The sequence below is a fragment of the Ixodes scapularis genome, unplaced genomic scaffold (genome assembly GCF_016920785.2).
Source record: "Ixodes scapularis isolate PalLabHiFi unplaced genomic scaffold, ASM1692078v2 ptg000597l_1___fragment_3__unscaffolded, whole genome shotgun sequence".
Lineage (NCBI taxonomy): Eukaryota > Metazoa > Arthropoda > Arachnida > Ixodida > Ixodidae > Ixodes > Ixodes scapularis.
In genome coordinates, this window is record NW_024610008.1 from 214,870 (window position 1) to 233,546 (window position 18,677).

Below are 18,677 nucleotides of genomic sequence, written 5' to 3' on the forward strand. Positions count from 1 at the left end.
GATGACCCTCGGTCTGTGATCAGTACTTCGGGGGCGCCATGGCGGAGGACGATGGACTCGATGAAGAACTTGGCGACTTCCACAGCAGTCCCTGAAGGAAGAGCTTCCGTTTCGGCGTACCGCGTGAGATAATCTGTGGCGACGATGATCCAGCGGTTCCCCGACGTGGAAGGCGGAAAAGGACTAAGTAGACCCATTCCGATCTGCTGGAAGGGTGTAGTTGGAGGAGAAATGGGCTGCAGAAGTCCGGCCGGCCTCGTCGGCGGTTTCTTGCGTCGCTGGCACTCGTGGCATGATCGTGTGTATAGGTGGACGGTCTTGGGGAGCTTCGGCCAGTAATACTTTTCACGAATACGGGCCAGTGTCCGGCTGTAACCAAGGTGTCCGGATGTCGGGTCGTCGTGGCAGGCTTGGAAGATCTCTTCACGAAGGTCACTAGGGATTACCAGCAACCACGATGTGTTGTTGTCGCCGAAGTTCTCTTTGTACCGTACACCTTGTCGGATGGCGAAGGTCGGCAGTACTCGTGAGAAGACACGTGGCACGGTACTCCTGCCCCCTTCCAGGTGCTCGATTAATGCGCGCAGCTCAGGATCGTCCCGTTGACGTCGTGCCATATCGTCGGTGTTCACTGCTCCTAGGAAGCACTCGTCGTCATTGTCGTCGCTGCAGCCGGAAGGGGTTTCGACGGGGGCTCTGGACAGGCAGTCAGCGTCGCTGTGCTTGCGGCCTGACTTATAGACCACTGTCATGTTGAACTCTTGTAGTCGAAGACTCCATCGAGCGAGGCGTCCTGACGGGTCCTTCAGGTTCGCAAGCCAGCAGAGCGAGTGGTGGTCCGTGACTACACGGAACGGGCTCCCGTACAAGTACGGACGAAACTTCGTTATTGCCCAGACGACCGCAAGGCATTCTTTCTCAGTCGTGGAGTAATTTTTCTCCGCCTTGGACAATGTCCGACTTGCGTAGGCGATGACTCGCTCGATGCCTTCTTGCACTTGGACTAGTACTGCGCCCAGTCCCGTGTTTCTTGCGTCCGTGTGAATTTCTGTTTCCGCATCCTGGTCGAAATGTCCAAGCACAGGAGGAGTCTGGAGTCGTTGTTTCAGTTCGTCGAATGCCTGCTGTTGCTCCTCGGCCCATTCGAACTTCTCGGCGTCCTTCGTGAGATTCGTAAGTGGTGCGGAAATCCTTGCGAAATCCCGAACGAAGCGTCGATAATAGGCACAAAGTCCAAGGAATCTTCGCACGGCCTTCTTATCTGTCGGCGCTGGGAATGCCGCGACGGCGCGAGTCTTCTCGGGGTCTGGGCGGACGCCTTCATTACTAACCACGTGGCCCAGGAACTTCAGTTCGTCATAGGCGAACCGGCACTTTGACGGCTTGAGTGTGAGTCCGGCGGTCTGAATGGCCTGAACAACAGCTCGGAGTCGTCTCAAGTGCTCGTCGAAGTCAGCTGAAAATACTACGACGTCGTCAAGGTAGACGAGACAACTCTGCCACTTCAACCCTGCCAGTACGGTGTCCATGACACGCTGGAAAGTTGCTGGCGCCGTGCATAGTCCGAAGGGCATCACCTTGAACTCGTACAGTCCATCTGGCGTGACGAAGGCTGTCTTCTCTCGGACCCGTTCGTCGACCTCGATTTGCCAGTAGCCGCTCTTCAGATCCATCGATGAAAAGTATCGAGAGTGGCGCAACCGGTCTAGAGTGTCGTCGATGCGGGGGAGTGGGTAGACGTCTTTCTTCGTAACCGTGTTGAGCTGCCGGTAGTCCACGCAGAACCGAAGAGTTCCGTCCTTCTTCTTAACCAGCACGACTGGAGAGGCCCATGGACTGCTTGAAGGTTGGATTATGTCGTCATTCAGGATCTCTTGAACTTGCTGATGGATCACCTCTCTTGATGCGCCGGCTGGTCCGGGTTTCGGGTTCCGCGGGGACTGGTCTCCTTACTGGGCTTGGAACTGGACTTGTACTGCGGGCTCTTGGAGGGGAACGCTGCACGGGCATGCGGTTACCCCGCACCTCCACCAAGATGTCACGGGTGGTGACCAAAAGAAAACAGGAAATAAACAGGGAGAAATAAACGTTTAATGTGGCTAACTTGTGCGAAAAATAAAGAAGGTAACAGAAGAAAGCAGAGCGTCGCGGGCGTCGAAGTCGGCGTGTCAGCAGAGTCGAACGCTGGGGCGAAACTGACTTGACAAGGTCGCGGGCGGCCTCTTATCTAGAGTGCGTCGCTATCTCGAAGATTCGGCGAAAGCGGCTCGAGCGTCGCGTGATCGAGCGAGAATGAGCACGCACTTTCTAGAAAACAAAAGCAGGAATAAATGATAGAAGTTACGTGCGGTACATGAATAAACGAGAACTTTCTGGAGGTCCGTGACCGAGCGTTGCTTTCTCAGCCCTGGGCGCGGCAATATTCAGTTCCAAAGGAAACTATTTTTTTACGCAAGTTAAAACACTGGGTCACTATATATTCTCTGTATATAAACCCATCCAAAACAAACGCAGTCCTTTTTAAATGTCCAGGATCACGGATCCCATTGTGCAGTGATTTGTACTTTCGGCCAAGTATAGTAGAATGCGTTGACTGCATTCTACTGTCGAAGTTCCCCGATTCCCTTTGTTATTACATTAGAACATATCAAGAATGCTAATTTCAGAAAACGCCACCCAGACGACATGACGAATTTCAGCTTGTCGCAGCGTCAGGAAAAACCGTTTCAGCAGACGGGCAAGAATTCGCTCAAGTTCGTTTCATACATCCACGTCCATAAACTGGTGAGTTACCGTAGTCACGGACTGTTTGACGCGACCCAAGCAGCACATTATGACCGGCTCAAGCTTGAGCCAGACTGGACAGCCGGGGAAGTTTCACTGGGCCTAGATTGTTCTGCCCCATGGCGCTAGGCAGCCCCATCCTGATATACCAGTCTGGCGACCACCGGCAGTTTCCTGAATAGCCATGGACTGGCTCACCGCGGGAATTATGGCCTGGGCCAGGCGGGAAGCTCAGTGGTACCCCAAGCTTGGGTCTTTATTGTATATACAGCATGGGCCAGGTTAGTGGCCGAGTGGTCAGCCAAGCTTGGCTATACAGTAGAAATTCAATCCGGATCAGCAGGGCAGTTACCGGACCTATTAAAAAAAAATTTGCGAACTGGACCCGTTCAAACAGGATTACTGTCACTGGGTAAATTGGTTGAACTGGACAAACTGAAACTTTGCATAGTGGTCTTACTGTGAAAATGTGTATACACTCCGTGCGGGAACTATAGGGGGCGCTTTGAAAAACGCGCGCAGCGCCGCTAGCGGAGGAGCTGGCGTTCGACTGTGAAACGCGACCAGCAGCCTGCGGCGCCTTTTCGTATGCCAAGCTGTGGCGGCGGAAGCGCGCACGGACGAAACTTTTGCTTTTTGAGCCGATAAGTTGAGGGTGACGTTGCATGAGTGCTGGGGCAGAAGGGCATTTAGCTGTTCTCCACTTCTTATATATTGAGTTTGAGTCGTAATTAGGGGTAATTTCTCTAGTTGCGGCCGAAAAAGGAGTTGGAGTAATTTTCCGAAAAACAAGACGGCCGCCACTTTAATTGCTCTGAGTGGGAAATTTATTTCACTCGTCGCTGTAAACCTAGAACCGCTGGAACAATGATATTTGGAGGCGAGTGAGAGGTTCACTAACAGTGTTGCGGAATGGGCACCCCCATTCCACTCCCATTCCATTCCGTGGAATTAGAATTTTCGATAATTCCATTCCTTTCAACTCCTAGGAATGGGGACACTGGGCCCATTCCCACTCCTGGAATGGCTGAATCGTTCCATTCCATTCCTCTAATTCCTAAACGTTAAAAGTGTCACTTGACAGCTGCATTATGTTTTAAGGTTGGGCAGAAATATTCAAAAATGTATTCGGAAATACAAATACTGGGATAGATGAAAATAGTTGCTAAAATACTGATACTCAAGTCTGAAATATATCTGTAAAAATGTATCCAGGTACGTATCGGAAATACGTTCTAAAAAGAGGCAAAAATTCTTTGGAAATGCAAATACAAGATTACATTTTAGGGAGGGCAGAAATATATCTACTGATAATGCAATACATTTTTTTCAATTTTCTTTGAGACGCCAACTGAGATGAGGCTTTAAGTTTGAAGTAAAAGTTTTTTTTTTTTTGGTCCCAAAATTACTTTTTCGCAGGCTTGGCACTTCGCCTTGAAGGTAGTGGTTCCGGACGAAGGGTCCTCAATGTTTAAAAAAACGTTCCATGAAGGACTGACTGCGGTTCCTTCCCTGGCATCCTGTCTGTCTGACCAGTGATGCGAAAAGACTTCGACTTGTAAACAAATTCCTTCAAAACATCACCACTTCCCTGTCCAATAAGGGCGCCCCTGTCAGCACTGATCACATGACGTCACGTTAAGATGAACTAGTATTCTTGAATCTGTAGGTGTTGCCTTGAACATGAAACTTTACCCACGCTGCTGTATGAAAGGACAATACGTACTTTCGTTGTAGGTGGCCTCGTTGAAGACCATGCAGGCAGTTGCATTTGGAATTTTCGAGAAAAGTGGACCACCTGAAGCATCCTGAAGCTCATGTCTTATCTACTGTTACGGTTGAAAAATCGATACGGTGGCATTTCTATTGTGACGGTCCTTCCTGCCGACTCTCCGCCTCCAACGCATGAATGGCAGTCTTCAAATTTCGCCTAGCATCATTCAAACAGAGATCTCGTGGAGTACGACCTGAGATGGTCGGCACAGGTGCGAGCTCTCCGACAAACAGCGTGCTCGAGACGAGTCGCAGGAGTACAAAGTCCGGGTAGGAACAGCGAGGCCACGTCTGGCCTCGTTCCTGGGTATCGGATCACCGGAGCAGCGGGTGACGTTCACGTTGGCTGATGGCATACCCTTGAGCCGTGCAATATCACAGGCGGAGACGCATTCGGATATGTATTGAATTTCACTAGTGAAAGTCGCCACCGCCTCCCTCCCCCCCTCCCCCCTCTGTTCTTTGCTTTGACGCTTGTCTTTTGTATTGCTTTTTTTTTTTCGTATAGGTCTGTTAGGGCCTTACGCGGGTTCGCAGTATCCCGCTCATTTTATTTCTGAACAACTGACTCCCTGACTGGCTCGGTATAGCTGAACGTAAAAAATAAATAAATACATAAACAAATAAGATATAAAGAACCTGGCCCATTCCCTTCCCATTCCATTCCGGGCAAAAGGCATCTAATTCCATTCCCATTCCATTCCCCTCAACGTTGCCGCCATTCCATTCCCATTCTATTCCGGGGTCGCGAAAATGCGGTATGATTCCGGAATCATTCCAACTCCGGAGTGGCAGCTCCGCAACACTGTTCACTAAGTTTGTGCACGAAGAGAGCCAAGTTTCTTTAAGACAGCAGGCGTGAAAGTTATGTTTCTAACGAATAAAGAAATAAAGCTGTACGGGGTATCCAATATTGGACCCAAAATGTTGTGTTATAGCGGGCTGTGCGAAGTGCAGATTTGGGCACACAGGTGCTTGGACTTGACAGTAACATGACACAGCACTTATTATACAAAAAAAAAGGTGGCATAGGGAAACCAGGTGAAAATTTGGTTTGGGCGGCGTAACTCAATGGGAACCGGTTTCGATCATGAAAAGGCTGTCAAGAGAATACCAATTCTCGGGGGAGGTGGAGCTTTAGAGGTACGAAGGGACTAGTGGACTGTACGTTCAATTGAAACAACTTTACGAAAGGTGGTTCCAAAGCCGAGAAAACAAAGTTGTCGGCCAACACAAGGTTTGGCCGCCAAGGGCTTTTGCGGTCAGCTGTTGTGTAATAACCTGTTGTGCGAAGTGCTGATTTTCGGCGCACAGGTACTTTGACATGACCGTCATTTGGCACAACACTTATTATAACAAAAAGAGTTGGCATAGCGAAACCAGGTGGAAATTTAGTTTGGGCGGCGTAACTAAATGGGAACTGGCTTTGACCGTCACAGGCTGTCAGATAATACCACTCATCGTGGGAGGTGCACACTTTACAGGTAGGAAGGGACCAGTGGACGGTATTTCCAGTTCGAATCACTTTCCGATAGGTGGCTCTAAAGCCGAGAAAAAACATGTTGTCTACAAAACTCGAGGTGTCAGCGTTTCCACAGCCAAAAGGAGGCTGGTCAAGAAGGAAAGTACACCACATAAACTTTCATACTCAAACGTCGGTTCTCCAGTGATTCCGAGTTTCATTGTTGTTTTCTTTGGATTTATATTCGTCACTTTTTTTACCTTTCGAATCTTTCTTCATGAAGTACAGATTGCGTGCCATACTTGTCCGGAAATATCATTGACCCATACGATGGGGACGAAGCTTCTTTGGAGGGCATTCCTCCAACGAAATTGTCACTACATACCTGCGAGTGTGGGTTTGTCCCACCGGCGCTGACAGATGTAGGCGTTACTGGTACGAAAACAAACGCAGAGCGCAAAGCGGCAGTGTAGAATATGTCAGCCGTGCCGACACAGTGGCAGACATGATCGGAAGACCAAATTTCTCACGTCGTACGGCACTGCTCCATCGTTGTCGCTGTCCCACAAAACATCGGCGAGGTGAAAAACTGCGAAACTTTGTCTGCACGAGATACGACGCATAACTATTGAAGCACTTAACGACGCAGCGCAGGCAGCACTTCATGCTGTGAACCCAGCGCAACCGCACCACTCCGACTTCAATGCGTACCAACGTACGCAGCGTAGTTTCGGTTTCGTATTTCTCTGCGGTTCTCGCTGCCTACCTTCGGTACCGGCCGCGCGGCGGTGCGCCAGTCGCGTCGCACGGAGTGTATACTGGTAATACTCTAGAACTGCGTATACTGGTTCACTCCATGCAGTTAATCCAGTTTAACTGGTCATATAGACAGCACAAGTCGTAATTGAATAAAATTCACTTTATTTAAAAAAATACATTGTGCGGACCGCAAAAATAAACATAAAACGTATTTAGAATACAAAAGAAATCGTCAAGATAATATTCATGTGTCCCGGTCGGTTCTCGAGGTTAGAGGTAGTCGCTTTCCATTATTATAAGTGTTTTTTTTTTTTTACTGCCAGGACGGCATCCCTTGCTCTGTTTTCTTTATCCGCCTTTCGGCGCTCCGGTCGGGAATGGGGAGGTGCTTTGGGAGTCGAGTGTCGCGTTTCAAGGGGTCCCGTGCCGTTACAAGTCGGAATTCATCTTGTTTATGAGCTTTTCCCGGAATCGGGGAAATGGCCGCGGGCATGTCGCCCTCTTCGTTGCATTTCATGCAGAACCCCGGTTTTCGAACCCACGTGAAAACACTTAACTTGCCGACGAGAGCCTGCTGTCTCAGCGCCGCGTGCGTCGACCCCCTGACACTGAGACGGGGGGCCAGACGTAAAGGTTTGCCGGGGAACCCACGGCCGAGACAAGAACACGTCACCGGTCGCCAGGTGGTTTGTTGCGACACAAAGTGCTTCAGAGCTCTTAGAGTCCTGCCGCGAAACTCTTCCGTGACGCCCGGGGACCAGGCGCTCCCTATAGATGTATATTCTGCATATGCCTGGCGTGTCTTTCTTTTTACTTTGTTGCCGACGGCCTTTCGCGGTGGCATAGACATGCCCCAGCCGACATGTCTCAGTGGTTTTCGCCGTTCGCGAATGCGTATTTTCTTTGGCGGATAGGAAAGCCATAAGTCGTATTTTATCCTCGGCTTCTGAGAATCAAGGCTTGGCTTATGGTTTACTCTCGGAGCAATGACCTCTCACCCGATTGGTCGAAAGTGCGTTGTGTGTAGGCGTTGTAGTTTAGTTCCTCTAGCCAATGGGACCGTGGTCAAACCCTGATTGGCCTGAACAGGTTCGAGCAAGCTGTTTTAGACCCTAGCCGGACCGGGAAATCTTTGTTTTGGAACGGGCTCGTGAGCGAACCCACTTACGTTCAGCTCCAACGGTGCGCCGCATTACCTGTTGTGCGCGACAGCATCTTTATCTTCGCGGCTACAAGGTATTTGCCGTCCTTACTGTGCGCGGTAGGACCATCTGACGCCGAGGCGTCCCCTGCAGTCTGTAAGCCGTGCGCGGCAGTTTATTACAGCGCGGAATCTGTTCGTCCTTGTCTTTTATGTAACTGTTTGATTCTTTTTTTTATGGAAGAAAGTTTTGTTGATTTCGTTAACCCAACGAGTTGTCGGTCGCCTCTGCATCACCACCCACCCATTCAGCCCTCCAGCAACTAGCTTCATCCACGATCCCCTGTTCCTCGACGGCAACGACAAGGTGGTCCATCGAGGTTGGGGAAAACAACCTGCCTAACATCTGCTGCGAGATTCTTCAGATCTTCTGGAGTGCCGGGGTTCCGGTTTTGGCTAACATAGTGCCCAAAGGCATCTGAAATAGGAATAAACATGAGTAATTAGAGCCATGGCAGATTTATTTGCACCCTTCTGTTCTAAAATGGGTATGTAACTAATGCCACGAATAGAAGATATGCACAATCATAAACAGTATGAGAGAGAATATGGAAGCGTGTGCCAATCGTGTATGTGGTGCCAGTCTCGCGGCAATGAAGTATAAACCGTATGTAAGCGATTTCACGAGCGACGACGATCCGCTTCGCTGTCGTTCGGTCACTCGTGCGACGCGGCAGACCGCATTAAAGCAACGGGAGCCAGCGACCAAGGCGATGAGCGACGATTTCTAGAAATCAAAAAACCGAGCGACGCAACGAGCGATTGTGGAAAATCTCCGCCGCTCGTCGCTCGCTTTATCGCTTGCATCCGGTTCAGCCTTTACGCAAAGCAACGCCTAGGAATGAAAGGAAACTATTTTCGTCGCCTACTCAAACTACTCAAAACCTGTCCCATCACGTGAGCAGCTCTCCCCTTTCAAGGCATCCGCGCTGCGCGCGGGGACACTGCATTATCTCCGGTCCCGGGGCACTGGCGCATTCCAGGCGTCTGACCACGTGCGTCTGACTCACCTGCGCATTGCACCCGCGGGGCCGAATTTTTCCCGCGCTTTTCCAACATCACGTGGGGGCTCCCCGCCTCGGGCACTTGCGCTGGAAGCGGCTTCTCGGTGCAAGCGAGGGCGGATAAAGGCCGCGGTAAAAAGCGGGAAATTTATAAGGTTCGAGTTCGACCAATTTCGAATGTTTGATTTCCAATTTGTCCGGTTAATTCCACAACAACCAGTTCATTTCGGGTTTGGCCTGTTCATATCCAAACTGTTTTCAAATCGTTTTTTTTTTCAATGGGGAAAACGTGTTATTTTTATGTCTCTAGCTAAAACAGACTTCTTGCAATGAAACGTCGCTTTCTAGTGCGAGGGCTCGTGTCACAAAGCACCAAAATATGTTGAGAGAACGCTCATACGAAAAAAAAAAGTAATTAAGTTAGACGAACTATAGAGTAACAGTGGCTTTCAGCGGGCATTCTAGGCATTCTGAGTCCAGTAAAATACGAGCTTGAGGTAAGGAACATTTCTTAGCGCCAATTCTCTGCCATTCCTTGGCTCACCCTATCTTCGATCTGGAAACATGCCCGAACACTGGCTGTTGCTCGTATTGAGTGGACCATTAAATTCCTACGAACCACCGTGGAACATCAAAGCTTCGCGGAGGCATTGCTGCCTTGGCCATCTCTGACCGTGGAAAATCGTTAAACAGCCAGGTTACATCAAATACTGCCATCGGCCTGTTTACACTCGCCATCAGTGACCAAGGAAATTGATTCGTCAACCAGGGAAGACGTTACCTCGCAGTTTCGTGGCTTTCTGAAGCAGGGAAAGACTGTGAAACGCCAGGCTGGCATACAGACGTAAATGACTGGGCAGTCGTGGCCAAGCTATCACAACAAAGGTCCAATCCTGGCCTCAGCTAAACGAAGCAAGTGTGCTACCTGGGGATACCTTGATACAAACGCCCTCCCGTTCTGTAACTGCTGTAGATGCTGCCGAGTTTGTTTTCGATTGTAATATTGTACGGCACGGCGCCCGACAAGGCCTACTCACCGAACCCGTGTCCGCTTTTATGGTGCAGATAACCGTATCGTTCCTTCCTTTAAGTCACACGAGCCATCGCAGGACAACTGCATACGATCCGTACAAAACGAAAGGTCTGAGAGACTTAATGAGATAATTGCTAACATGAGTGCCATGCACAAAAATGTGGAACACAAAACGTACAATTAAGGGCTGCCCTACAGTACCTTCGCGTACAAGATCGCGGTTCAAAAACACAACTGGGGGCACGCCGTTCCAGCTTGTACACTGCGGGTAACTCACCACCACGTTCGACGTCCTTCATCAGGAGTATATTGACCATGGTGGCGACTAAATAAAGCAACGACGGCGCTCAATTTACATATGAGAGTGCTAAGGAGGTTTGTCAACTGGCAACGGTCAATGTTTGAGACCACCAGCAATCCCACGTAAACCGGAACAACCTTCGTCATGGCGTCGTACGCATTGAGCCCGGAGGCCAGGTTTGAGTTTGGACTGTGATACGGTGCCGCGGTGTCAACGAAAACGATCAAAAACAAAACTTTGAACCATACAAGGTTCTTCGCCACATACGCACAGCGTTAGATGGCGCTGATGAATCCATTTAGCCTACGCGAAAGTAACTCTATTAAGAGTTCTGCACTGATGTCCAGATGCCAATTCGTGCGAATGGTGGCGATGACAGGAACCTTCTGACTACGAAACAAGAATCGGTGTTCGTTAAGACGAGTGTAACACCGAAATTCATAATCAAATTATGATTGAACTGCAGCCCTTAAGTGTTAATAGATAAGGAGGCTGAATACAACGATATTTTCATTAGTCATGTGCAAGTTTTTCAAGGCAAACACAAATAATAAACAAACACATCTAGATTTACATTGGTGTAGGTTTTTAGCAATATAGAAATAAATGAACTGCGGAAAGGACGAGGACAGAGGTAGAAACGAGTGTGACACACGGAGCGCAGGCTTCCAACAAACAGTTCATTATTTATTTATTTATTTGCTTTACCCTCAGGGCCCGAATCCATTACAGAGGGGGAGAGAAAAGTTGGGATCAAAACACAAAACACTCAATAAAAAAAAATGATTGGTTAGAGCAGACCTAAAAAGCACTTTCTCGATTATGGATGCAATAGGTCCGGGAAGGTGGTTCCAGTCGAGGGATGTCCGAGGAAGGAAAGAAGATTGGAATGTAGATGTGATAGCGACTGGTACCTCAACTTTGTGCTGATGATCGTGACGAGCAGAAATAATAAAGGGACGAGTGATTAATTTGTCGCGAAGCACAGAGTTATGAAAATAAATTTTCTGATATAAAGAGAGGCGTCAAAGTTTACGTCGCAGGAAGAGGGGTGGAAGTGACAAAGTTGTTTTCATAGAAGTTACGCTAGATGTATAATGATAATTAGAAAGAATAAAACGAGCGGATCTATTTTGAATGCCTTCCAACGCGGTGATGAGAATGGCCGGTCCGGGATCCCAGACAGAGGCTGCATATTCTAACTTCGGTCGAACTAGAGTTTCATAAAGAATTAGCTTGAGGGAAACAAGTGCTAATGAAAAGATACGCCTGAGGTAGCCTAACATACGGTTAGCATTAGATGCGATATTCTGTACATGTGTTTTCCATGAGAGATTAGAAGTTATATGTACACCTAAATATTGGTAAGAAGATATCATGCCAAGCTGAGCCTGATGGAGAAAGTAGTTCCGAGTTTCACGTGACTGCCGAGATACACGCATGAACTTACATTTGTTAGTATTAAGCGTCATAGACCATACGTCACACCACTGGTAGAAAGCGTTAATGTCAGACTGAAGTATGATGTTATCGTGATCATTATGTATCTCACGGTAAATCACACAGTCGTCAGGAAATAAACAAATATACGAGGAAACATTAAAAGGGAGGTCGTTGATATATATTAGAAAAAGTAAAGGTCCTAAGACAGATCCTTGGGGAACCCCAGAGGCCACAGACGAAAAGGAAGAATTACTCTTATTTACTGTAACATATTGTGACCGAAATGATAGAAAAGATTGAATCCATGCAAGAACGTTAGCATCTATGTTAAGTTTGGACAGTTTCAGAAGAAATAGTTTATGAGATACTTTATCGAACGCTTTGGAGAAATCTAGGAAAAATGCAGTCTGCCTGGGATCCTCCGTCCAGGATGCAGTGAAGGTCATGTGTGAATGATACAAGCTGTGTCTCGCATGAAAATGTTTTTCGAAATCCATGTTGGGATGTACAGAAGAAGTTGTTAAATTCGAAGAAATTGACGAAATTGGAAAATATTTTATGCTCAAGGAGTTTGCAAGGAACACTGGTTACTGAGATTGGGCGATAATTTAAAGGGGAATGTTTGTCACCAGTCTTGTGAATGGGAACCACCTTTCCCACCTTCCAATCCAAAGGGAGAACACGATCTCTAATAGACTGATCAAAAAGTTTAGTTAAAATGATAGAAGAGTAATGCTTTGTATTTTTTGAGAACTTCGAATTAACACCGTCATGTCCCGCTGAAGACGACAATCTTAATGTTTCAATGACATGATCCACACCAGCACAGTCAAGCGAGATGGGGTCCATCGGCAAGTACTCTGAAATGTCTAAGAGAGGACACTCCGTGCTGCTGTCACTAGAAAAGGATTCAACAAAAACTTGGTTCAATACATTCGCACACTCTTCGATTGGCATAACATCCCCACTTTCATTCTTTAGACTAACAGAAAAATCAGTGTTTTTATTCATGATGTTCCATAATTTTTTAGAGTTTTTTTATTAACATATCGGGTAGGGTGCGCGTAAAAAACTAAAGCTTGGCCTTATTAACTTCCTCTTTATATGTTGCAGCTGCAGTGCGGTATTTGGACTACCGCCAATCACATGTGGTAAATTTGGCCGCTCGAAATAAACGCATCTTTTTATTTGAGAGACGTTTAAGGGCTCTGTTAAACCACGAAGACTGGGGCTGTGTTCCAAAATTTACTCGATCCGACTCCGGAGTAAAAGTTTCGTACCGTGGCGTTCCAAAACTTACTCGAGCTTACTCGATGACGTCAGAACTCGCGTTCCAGAAGCGGGTTGTTCACTCCGGAGTAATTACTCGCGCTACCCTCCTCGATCGGGGGGTAAAGTCGGATCAAATCGAGTAAATACGTCACGTGATCTGTTCGTCGTCTGCTTTCTGCGCCGACAGCCGTCAAAGCTCGCTTGCTCCGTTGGTTTTGGTGGCGGACGTTCGAAATGACAAAGAATTAGGTGCAGCATGTGTGGTTATTGCGATTTGCTGTTGTCAACGCAGGAATTGACTGCATTACATCCAGATCGTCCACCTTCCCCGGGAACGTGTACTTGTTATTATCTGAGTGCGAGCGTAAACAGGAGCTTCTCCGCATCCTCGTCCTCGGCGTTGGGGGATGCCGTAATCTCACGTTCAAGGCCGAAAATGTTTGAACTCGTTATATGATAATGTAATATTTTTGTTTCCTCCAGAGTGTGTGTAATGAGAGGATAACGTTTGTAAAGCAGTGAAGGCTTCGAAAATTTCACTGTAATCACATTCGCGTCAAAGCGAACGTGAGTTTCATATTCTGGAGAAAGCACCCTCGCGCTGGACCGCTACACCGTGTGGAATATATTTCTGCAAAACATAATCGGTGCCAATTACAATGCGTGGAATATATGCGTTTAGGGCACCGTGACTAGAATTGCAGCGATCGCGCTGATTAATAAAAACACATTTTTTTATGTCTAGCTGTAAGGAGTAAGTAATTTTGATCTCAATATACAGCTCAAAACGAAGGTGAGTAAAAGGAGCTGGTGGATCCACCTCAAAATACACCGCGTCGTCATTAACATTACCGTTCTTCGATTGCTTTCTCCATGATCAAAAGGATCGTCTGCCATTTTCTGCCATCGCTGCTGCGTTTTCTTTTTGCCGTCGCCCAAGACGAAGCCAATCCGCGTAGTATCCAGGCGATTATCCTGGCCGTTCCAAAATCGAGTCGCGGATCGTTTACTCGCGATGTCACGTGGTATTACCCGCTGACGTAGGAGGCAGGTTACTCGGGTAAGATTTGGAACATAGCCTGGGAGTCTTCGAGTACAGTCCTAAGGGGAATACGCAGGTTAGTAAGGGATTCTACTTTATTCTTAAACATTTACCAATTCGCTTCCACTGAACGGTCAGAGAATTCTTCTAGTAATGTATCAATAAAAGTTGCTAGATCATTGTTAATTTTGACGAAGTCAGCTTTTGCATAATCTCGAATTTGTTTTACGTGACTTGGTGATTTCAGCACTGCAGCCTTAACATAAAACTGTAATATACAATGATCACTAAGCCCTGTAAGATATGATATGGGAGAAACTAGGTCAGGGTTATTCGAAAGAACGAGGTCCAATATATTTGAAGATAACGGGGTTACTCTGGAGGGTTTAGTAACCAATTGAGTAAGATTAAAATATAAACAAAGATTCACAAAGTTATTGCACTCCGATGATGATGCAATTGTGGATAGATTCTCTTTCCACACGATAGAAGGAAAATTGAAGTCGCCCAACAGAAAAATCGGTGATCTGGGAAAGCGCATAACTAAGTTGTTTAGAGAGCCATGCAAAGCTTTGACAAAGAGAGATGAGCATGACGGTGGTCTATAGCATACTCCCATAATCCACCTGTTATGGTGAGAACCTATACAGACCCAAAGTATTTTTAAACCACTTCTCGCGTTAATGCAAAAAGATTCAACGTGAGTACCCACTGCAATTAAAACACCCCCACCGTACCTATCTTGCCTGTCATTTCTGTAAATATTATATTTCTTAGACCGATCAAAACGTTCACAGTCACGCACTTTCCCAGATAGCCAAGTTTCAGTTAAGACAATAATATCCGCGTCTGTCGAGTCAATAACTGAACACAAGTTGTCTCGTTTTTTAATAATGCTTCTACTATTAGTAAAAAGTACAGAAACATTTGAGCCAGGATCATGACATACTCTTCCACTCACTGCCTGCTATTCCGAATTTAACGTTTGAGGAGCGTCCTCAGCAGAAGGGAAACTTTGTGTCCCGGAAACAAGAGCTGAGATGGAGGGACTGTTTTCGAGCACGTTATCTTTAACAGAATCATAAACAAGACATTGTTTACCAATGTACATTCTATTGTGACGAAACTCAAAAGTGGCATTTTTGGGTTTCGCAAATTCAATTAACTTTCTCCTTGCTTGACGTGTTCCAACTGAGAAGTCCTCACTCACGGAAATGCGACTCGATCTAAACGATGACCTGGACTGTAGAATTTGGTCTTTTAGTTTATACGAAGCAAGTTTAACGATAACTGGGTGACATTTATCGCGACAGAAAGTACCGATCCTGTGGGCACGAATAATGGCTCCATCAGCCACTTGAATATTCGGCGTCTGCCTCAATATGTCCAAAATTGCCTCTTCCGTTTGTGCCCAAGTTTCAGATAAGTTGTCAGTTATCCCGTAAAAAACCACGTTATCACGAGGAGAGTGGTCTTCCGCCTCGACCAGACGTGCTCGCAGTGCCCAGTTTTCTTGTTGGACTACTTCGACTAGACGTCTTGTCACGCCAACTTCCTCAGTCAAGGCAATAGTTTTATTTTCAACCTTGGACAGTCTAGCGTTAATACCTGTTATAGCAGTTTGAATAGACTCCTGAGATTTTTTAACTTCGTTTAACGATGCCAGTATACCGGACTGAGCCTGATCTATTTTAAGCGAGCACGCGTTAACCTCTACCAGCATTTTGTGCATGTCATTGAACTGTTCCACTTGTTTATCACTCATCGGACCGGGGTTTGCCTCAACGTCGCCGGATACCTTTAGAAGGAGGCTTACAATATCAACACAGTCATAAACAGTCTTGCAAAACACTTGTGAGCACGGGAACACCAGTAAACACACTTTGTTTGTTCTTTTAGCGTTTAACGAGGGTACTGTACCAACCTGAACGAGCAGAAAGACGAAATGAGTGGTCCGCATGGTCAGTGTGATCCCGTGCTCACTCAATGCTGCCAAGTGATTCCAGCCGTATATATAGTTGTCTCTAGGTGGCGCCGCTGTTTTTGATGATGACGTAGATGCCGACGCGGTCCAGGCCATCTCGATGGCCCAGCTCGGAGCATGATTTTCCAGAAGATGGGCCGCAGATTCATGCCGTGGGTGGGCTTCATCACGATGGTTGCCGTACTCGTTCACCAGAGCGGCGTTGTCACGGTCGGGCAGGAAAGTTGAGGGCCAAAAATGGAGGGGAGTCATAGCCTGAACGAGCAGAAAGACGAAATGAGTGGTCCGCATGGTCAGGGTGATCCCGTGCTCACTCACTTAGAAGCCTGCGCTCCGTGTGTCGTACTCGTTTCTACCTCTCTCCTCGTCATTTGCGCAGCTAATTTATTTCTACAAATCTTGAACCAACTAGCCCGTCAAAAGGTGTTACTTCTAGCAATATTTGGTGCGCAATTTTATCCGTTAGCGACTTCACGGATCTATGGATACCGCCCATCTGCTGTGCTTTTATTTAGCGCGTGATCTCAGAGTTAACGGGCTTTCAAGATTGAGTTGTATAGGCGTGCATCTTCCGCCGCAGCATTCCTATAAGAAAAAAAAAGAAAAAAAGTATGTTTAATATTTTAATCTAAAGACGTTTTTCCACCGAAAATGACGACGCTGTCTATATTGACAGATACCAATACGGAGTGAACACACCAACCATTGTTATTTTATTGTTATTTACTCGAACTGTGAGTGGTTATAACAGATAGTTATTAACGCTCTGAAGGAACTATGGATCATGTTCTTATTGAATGTTTAGAATGGTTTTTTTTTAAACCATGAATACTACACTAGTGCGGTCCGTGCGGGTGAGATAAACGGCCAGGTGTATAAAATATATGGTCTAGCAGTCACGATAAATCTATCACCTAAAATTTGCGAATTAACTTTTATATTATTTAAAGTAATCGTATGCATAGTACCAATCAAAAACGTGCCGAGCGTCATCAATATCCACTAAATAAAAAAAAAAACTGCAAAAATATTTGGAGCGCAAGGAAATTAGCTGTCATTCGTGCAGCACGTGGAAGGCGTTTAATGCGAAAACGTGGATGATTAGGATTATCATTTGCGCTCTCCATAGCCTGACTGATAACTTGGCTTCTGATGGCGCTCAAAAACGCTCTAATCAAAACCATATGTTCACTTTATTAATAAAAAGTTACATAACAAATCATTGTGAATTATTTCACTTATCTCAAATTATTTTACGAACTTCAGTACGCTTCTGCGGTATGCGATCGAAGCCTAGACTTTCTTTGTAATAACCTAAAATCAGCTCGAAATCGCCGTGTACGTATTATTTTGTCTTACTACCATCATGAATAAAAGGTTTCATTAACGAAAGCTACTTTAAACCTTTATCCTCTCTCTGTGCGGAGAAAAGTTTCTTGACTACCCCTTTTTATAGAATTTATCATCAAAATCATAAACTGAAAAGTGAGCTGCTTTAGAGCCGTCATAATTGTCATCCCATGCGGAGCATAGTCATAAGGTGGGTCTCCCTCATTGTCGCACTAACATATACTTTTTTTTTTCATTTATTCCTAAAACAAGCAACAAATGGAACCACCTGGATACCTCAATCGCCACCATAACAGATCCTCAACTTCAAAACTGCCATTGAAGCTTTTTTTTTTGTCTTATTAATCCGCTTTTTTTTTAATTTCTTGTATTGCATATGTGACGTTTTTTTTAATTTTTATTACACATCCCTTCGTTAGCGCATTCGAACCTTTAAGGCATTGAAATAAATAAATAAATACATATATAAATAAAAAAATATTGTGACGATTATTTTTATTGTTTCCTCAGCCGCATAGCCCACCACAAAATGCGTCACAGTAGTTTTATGGCTTTTTAAAGCAAATCTCTAAAGCAAATAAAACACCCTGTATATTTCACAGATTATGTTACGCATTTATATACCTCGGCTTTTTGGGGAATAAGACAGTAAAGACGCTAGTGCGCCTCTAATTACTAAACATTCTTGAAAACCATTTCATATGTATCGAATGTGTAGCACGTCTCTAGAATATATTTGATTTGATATCTTATTTCGAGGAATTACCACTCGTGGATGCATTTTATGTAATACGCACCGACTATTTCTCGGAAAGTTTTGAAAAATAAAACAAAAGTTTTGCAATACGCTAAGCGTAATACCGTACAGTGTTTATACAGCGAAAGAAGTGCCTCAGAGAAACATGGCCCTATAAGCAACTTGCAATGGTTTGGCGCAAACTAGCGAGTAAAGCGAAAAACAAAAACATTGGGTATGGCTGGAAGTGGAGGCAACAATCTTGGAAGTTGAGCTAATACTCTGGTGGGGCCACATAATCCAGTCTCTGAAGCAAAAAATACTGGGTAGGCCAGGAAGCAGTGGTCGCATAACATGCAACTACGGCGGAAGCTACAGCCCTCGCGGGCCAATCGGAACATGGCTACCTATCCCTGGAGTTACTGCTTACTGCTAAGATGCATTAGGCTTTTCGCTGCCTCATACTCTAATGCGTTGCGCAAAAAATAAATTGTTCAGTCTTTCACACATAATGAGAGACTTGATTGATGTAA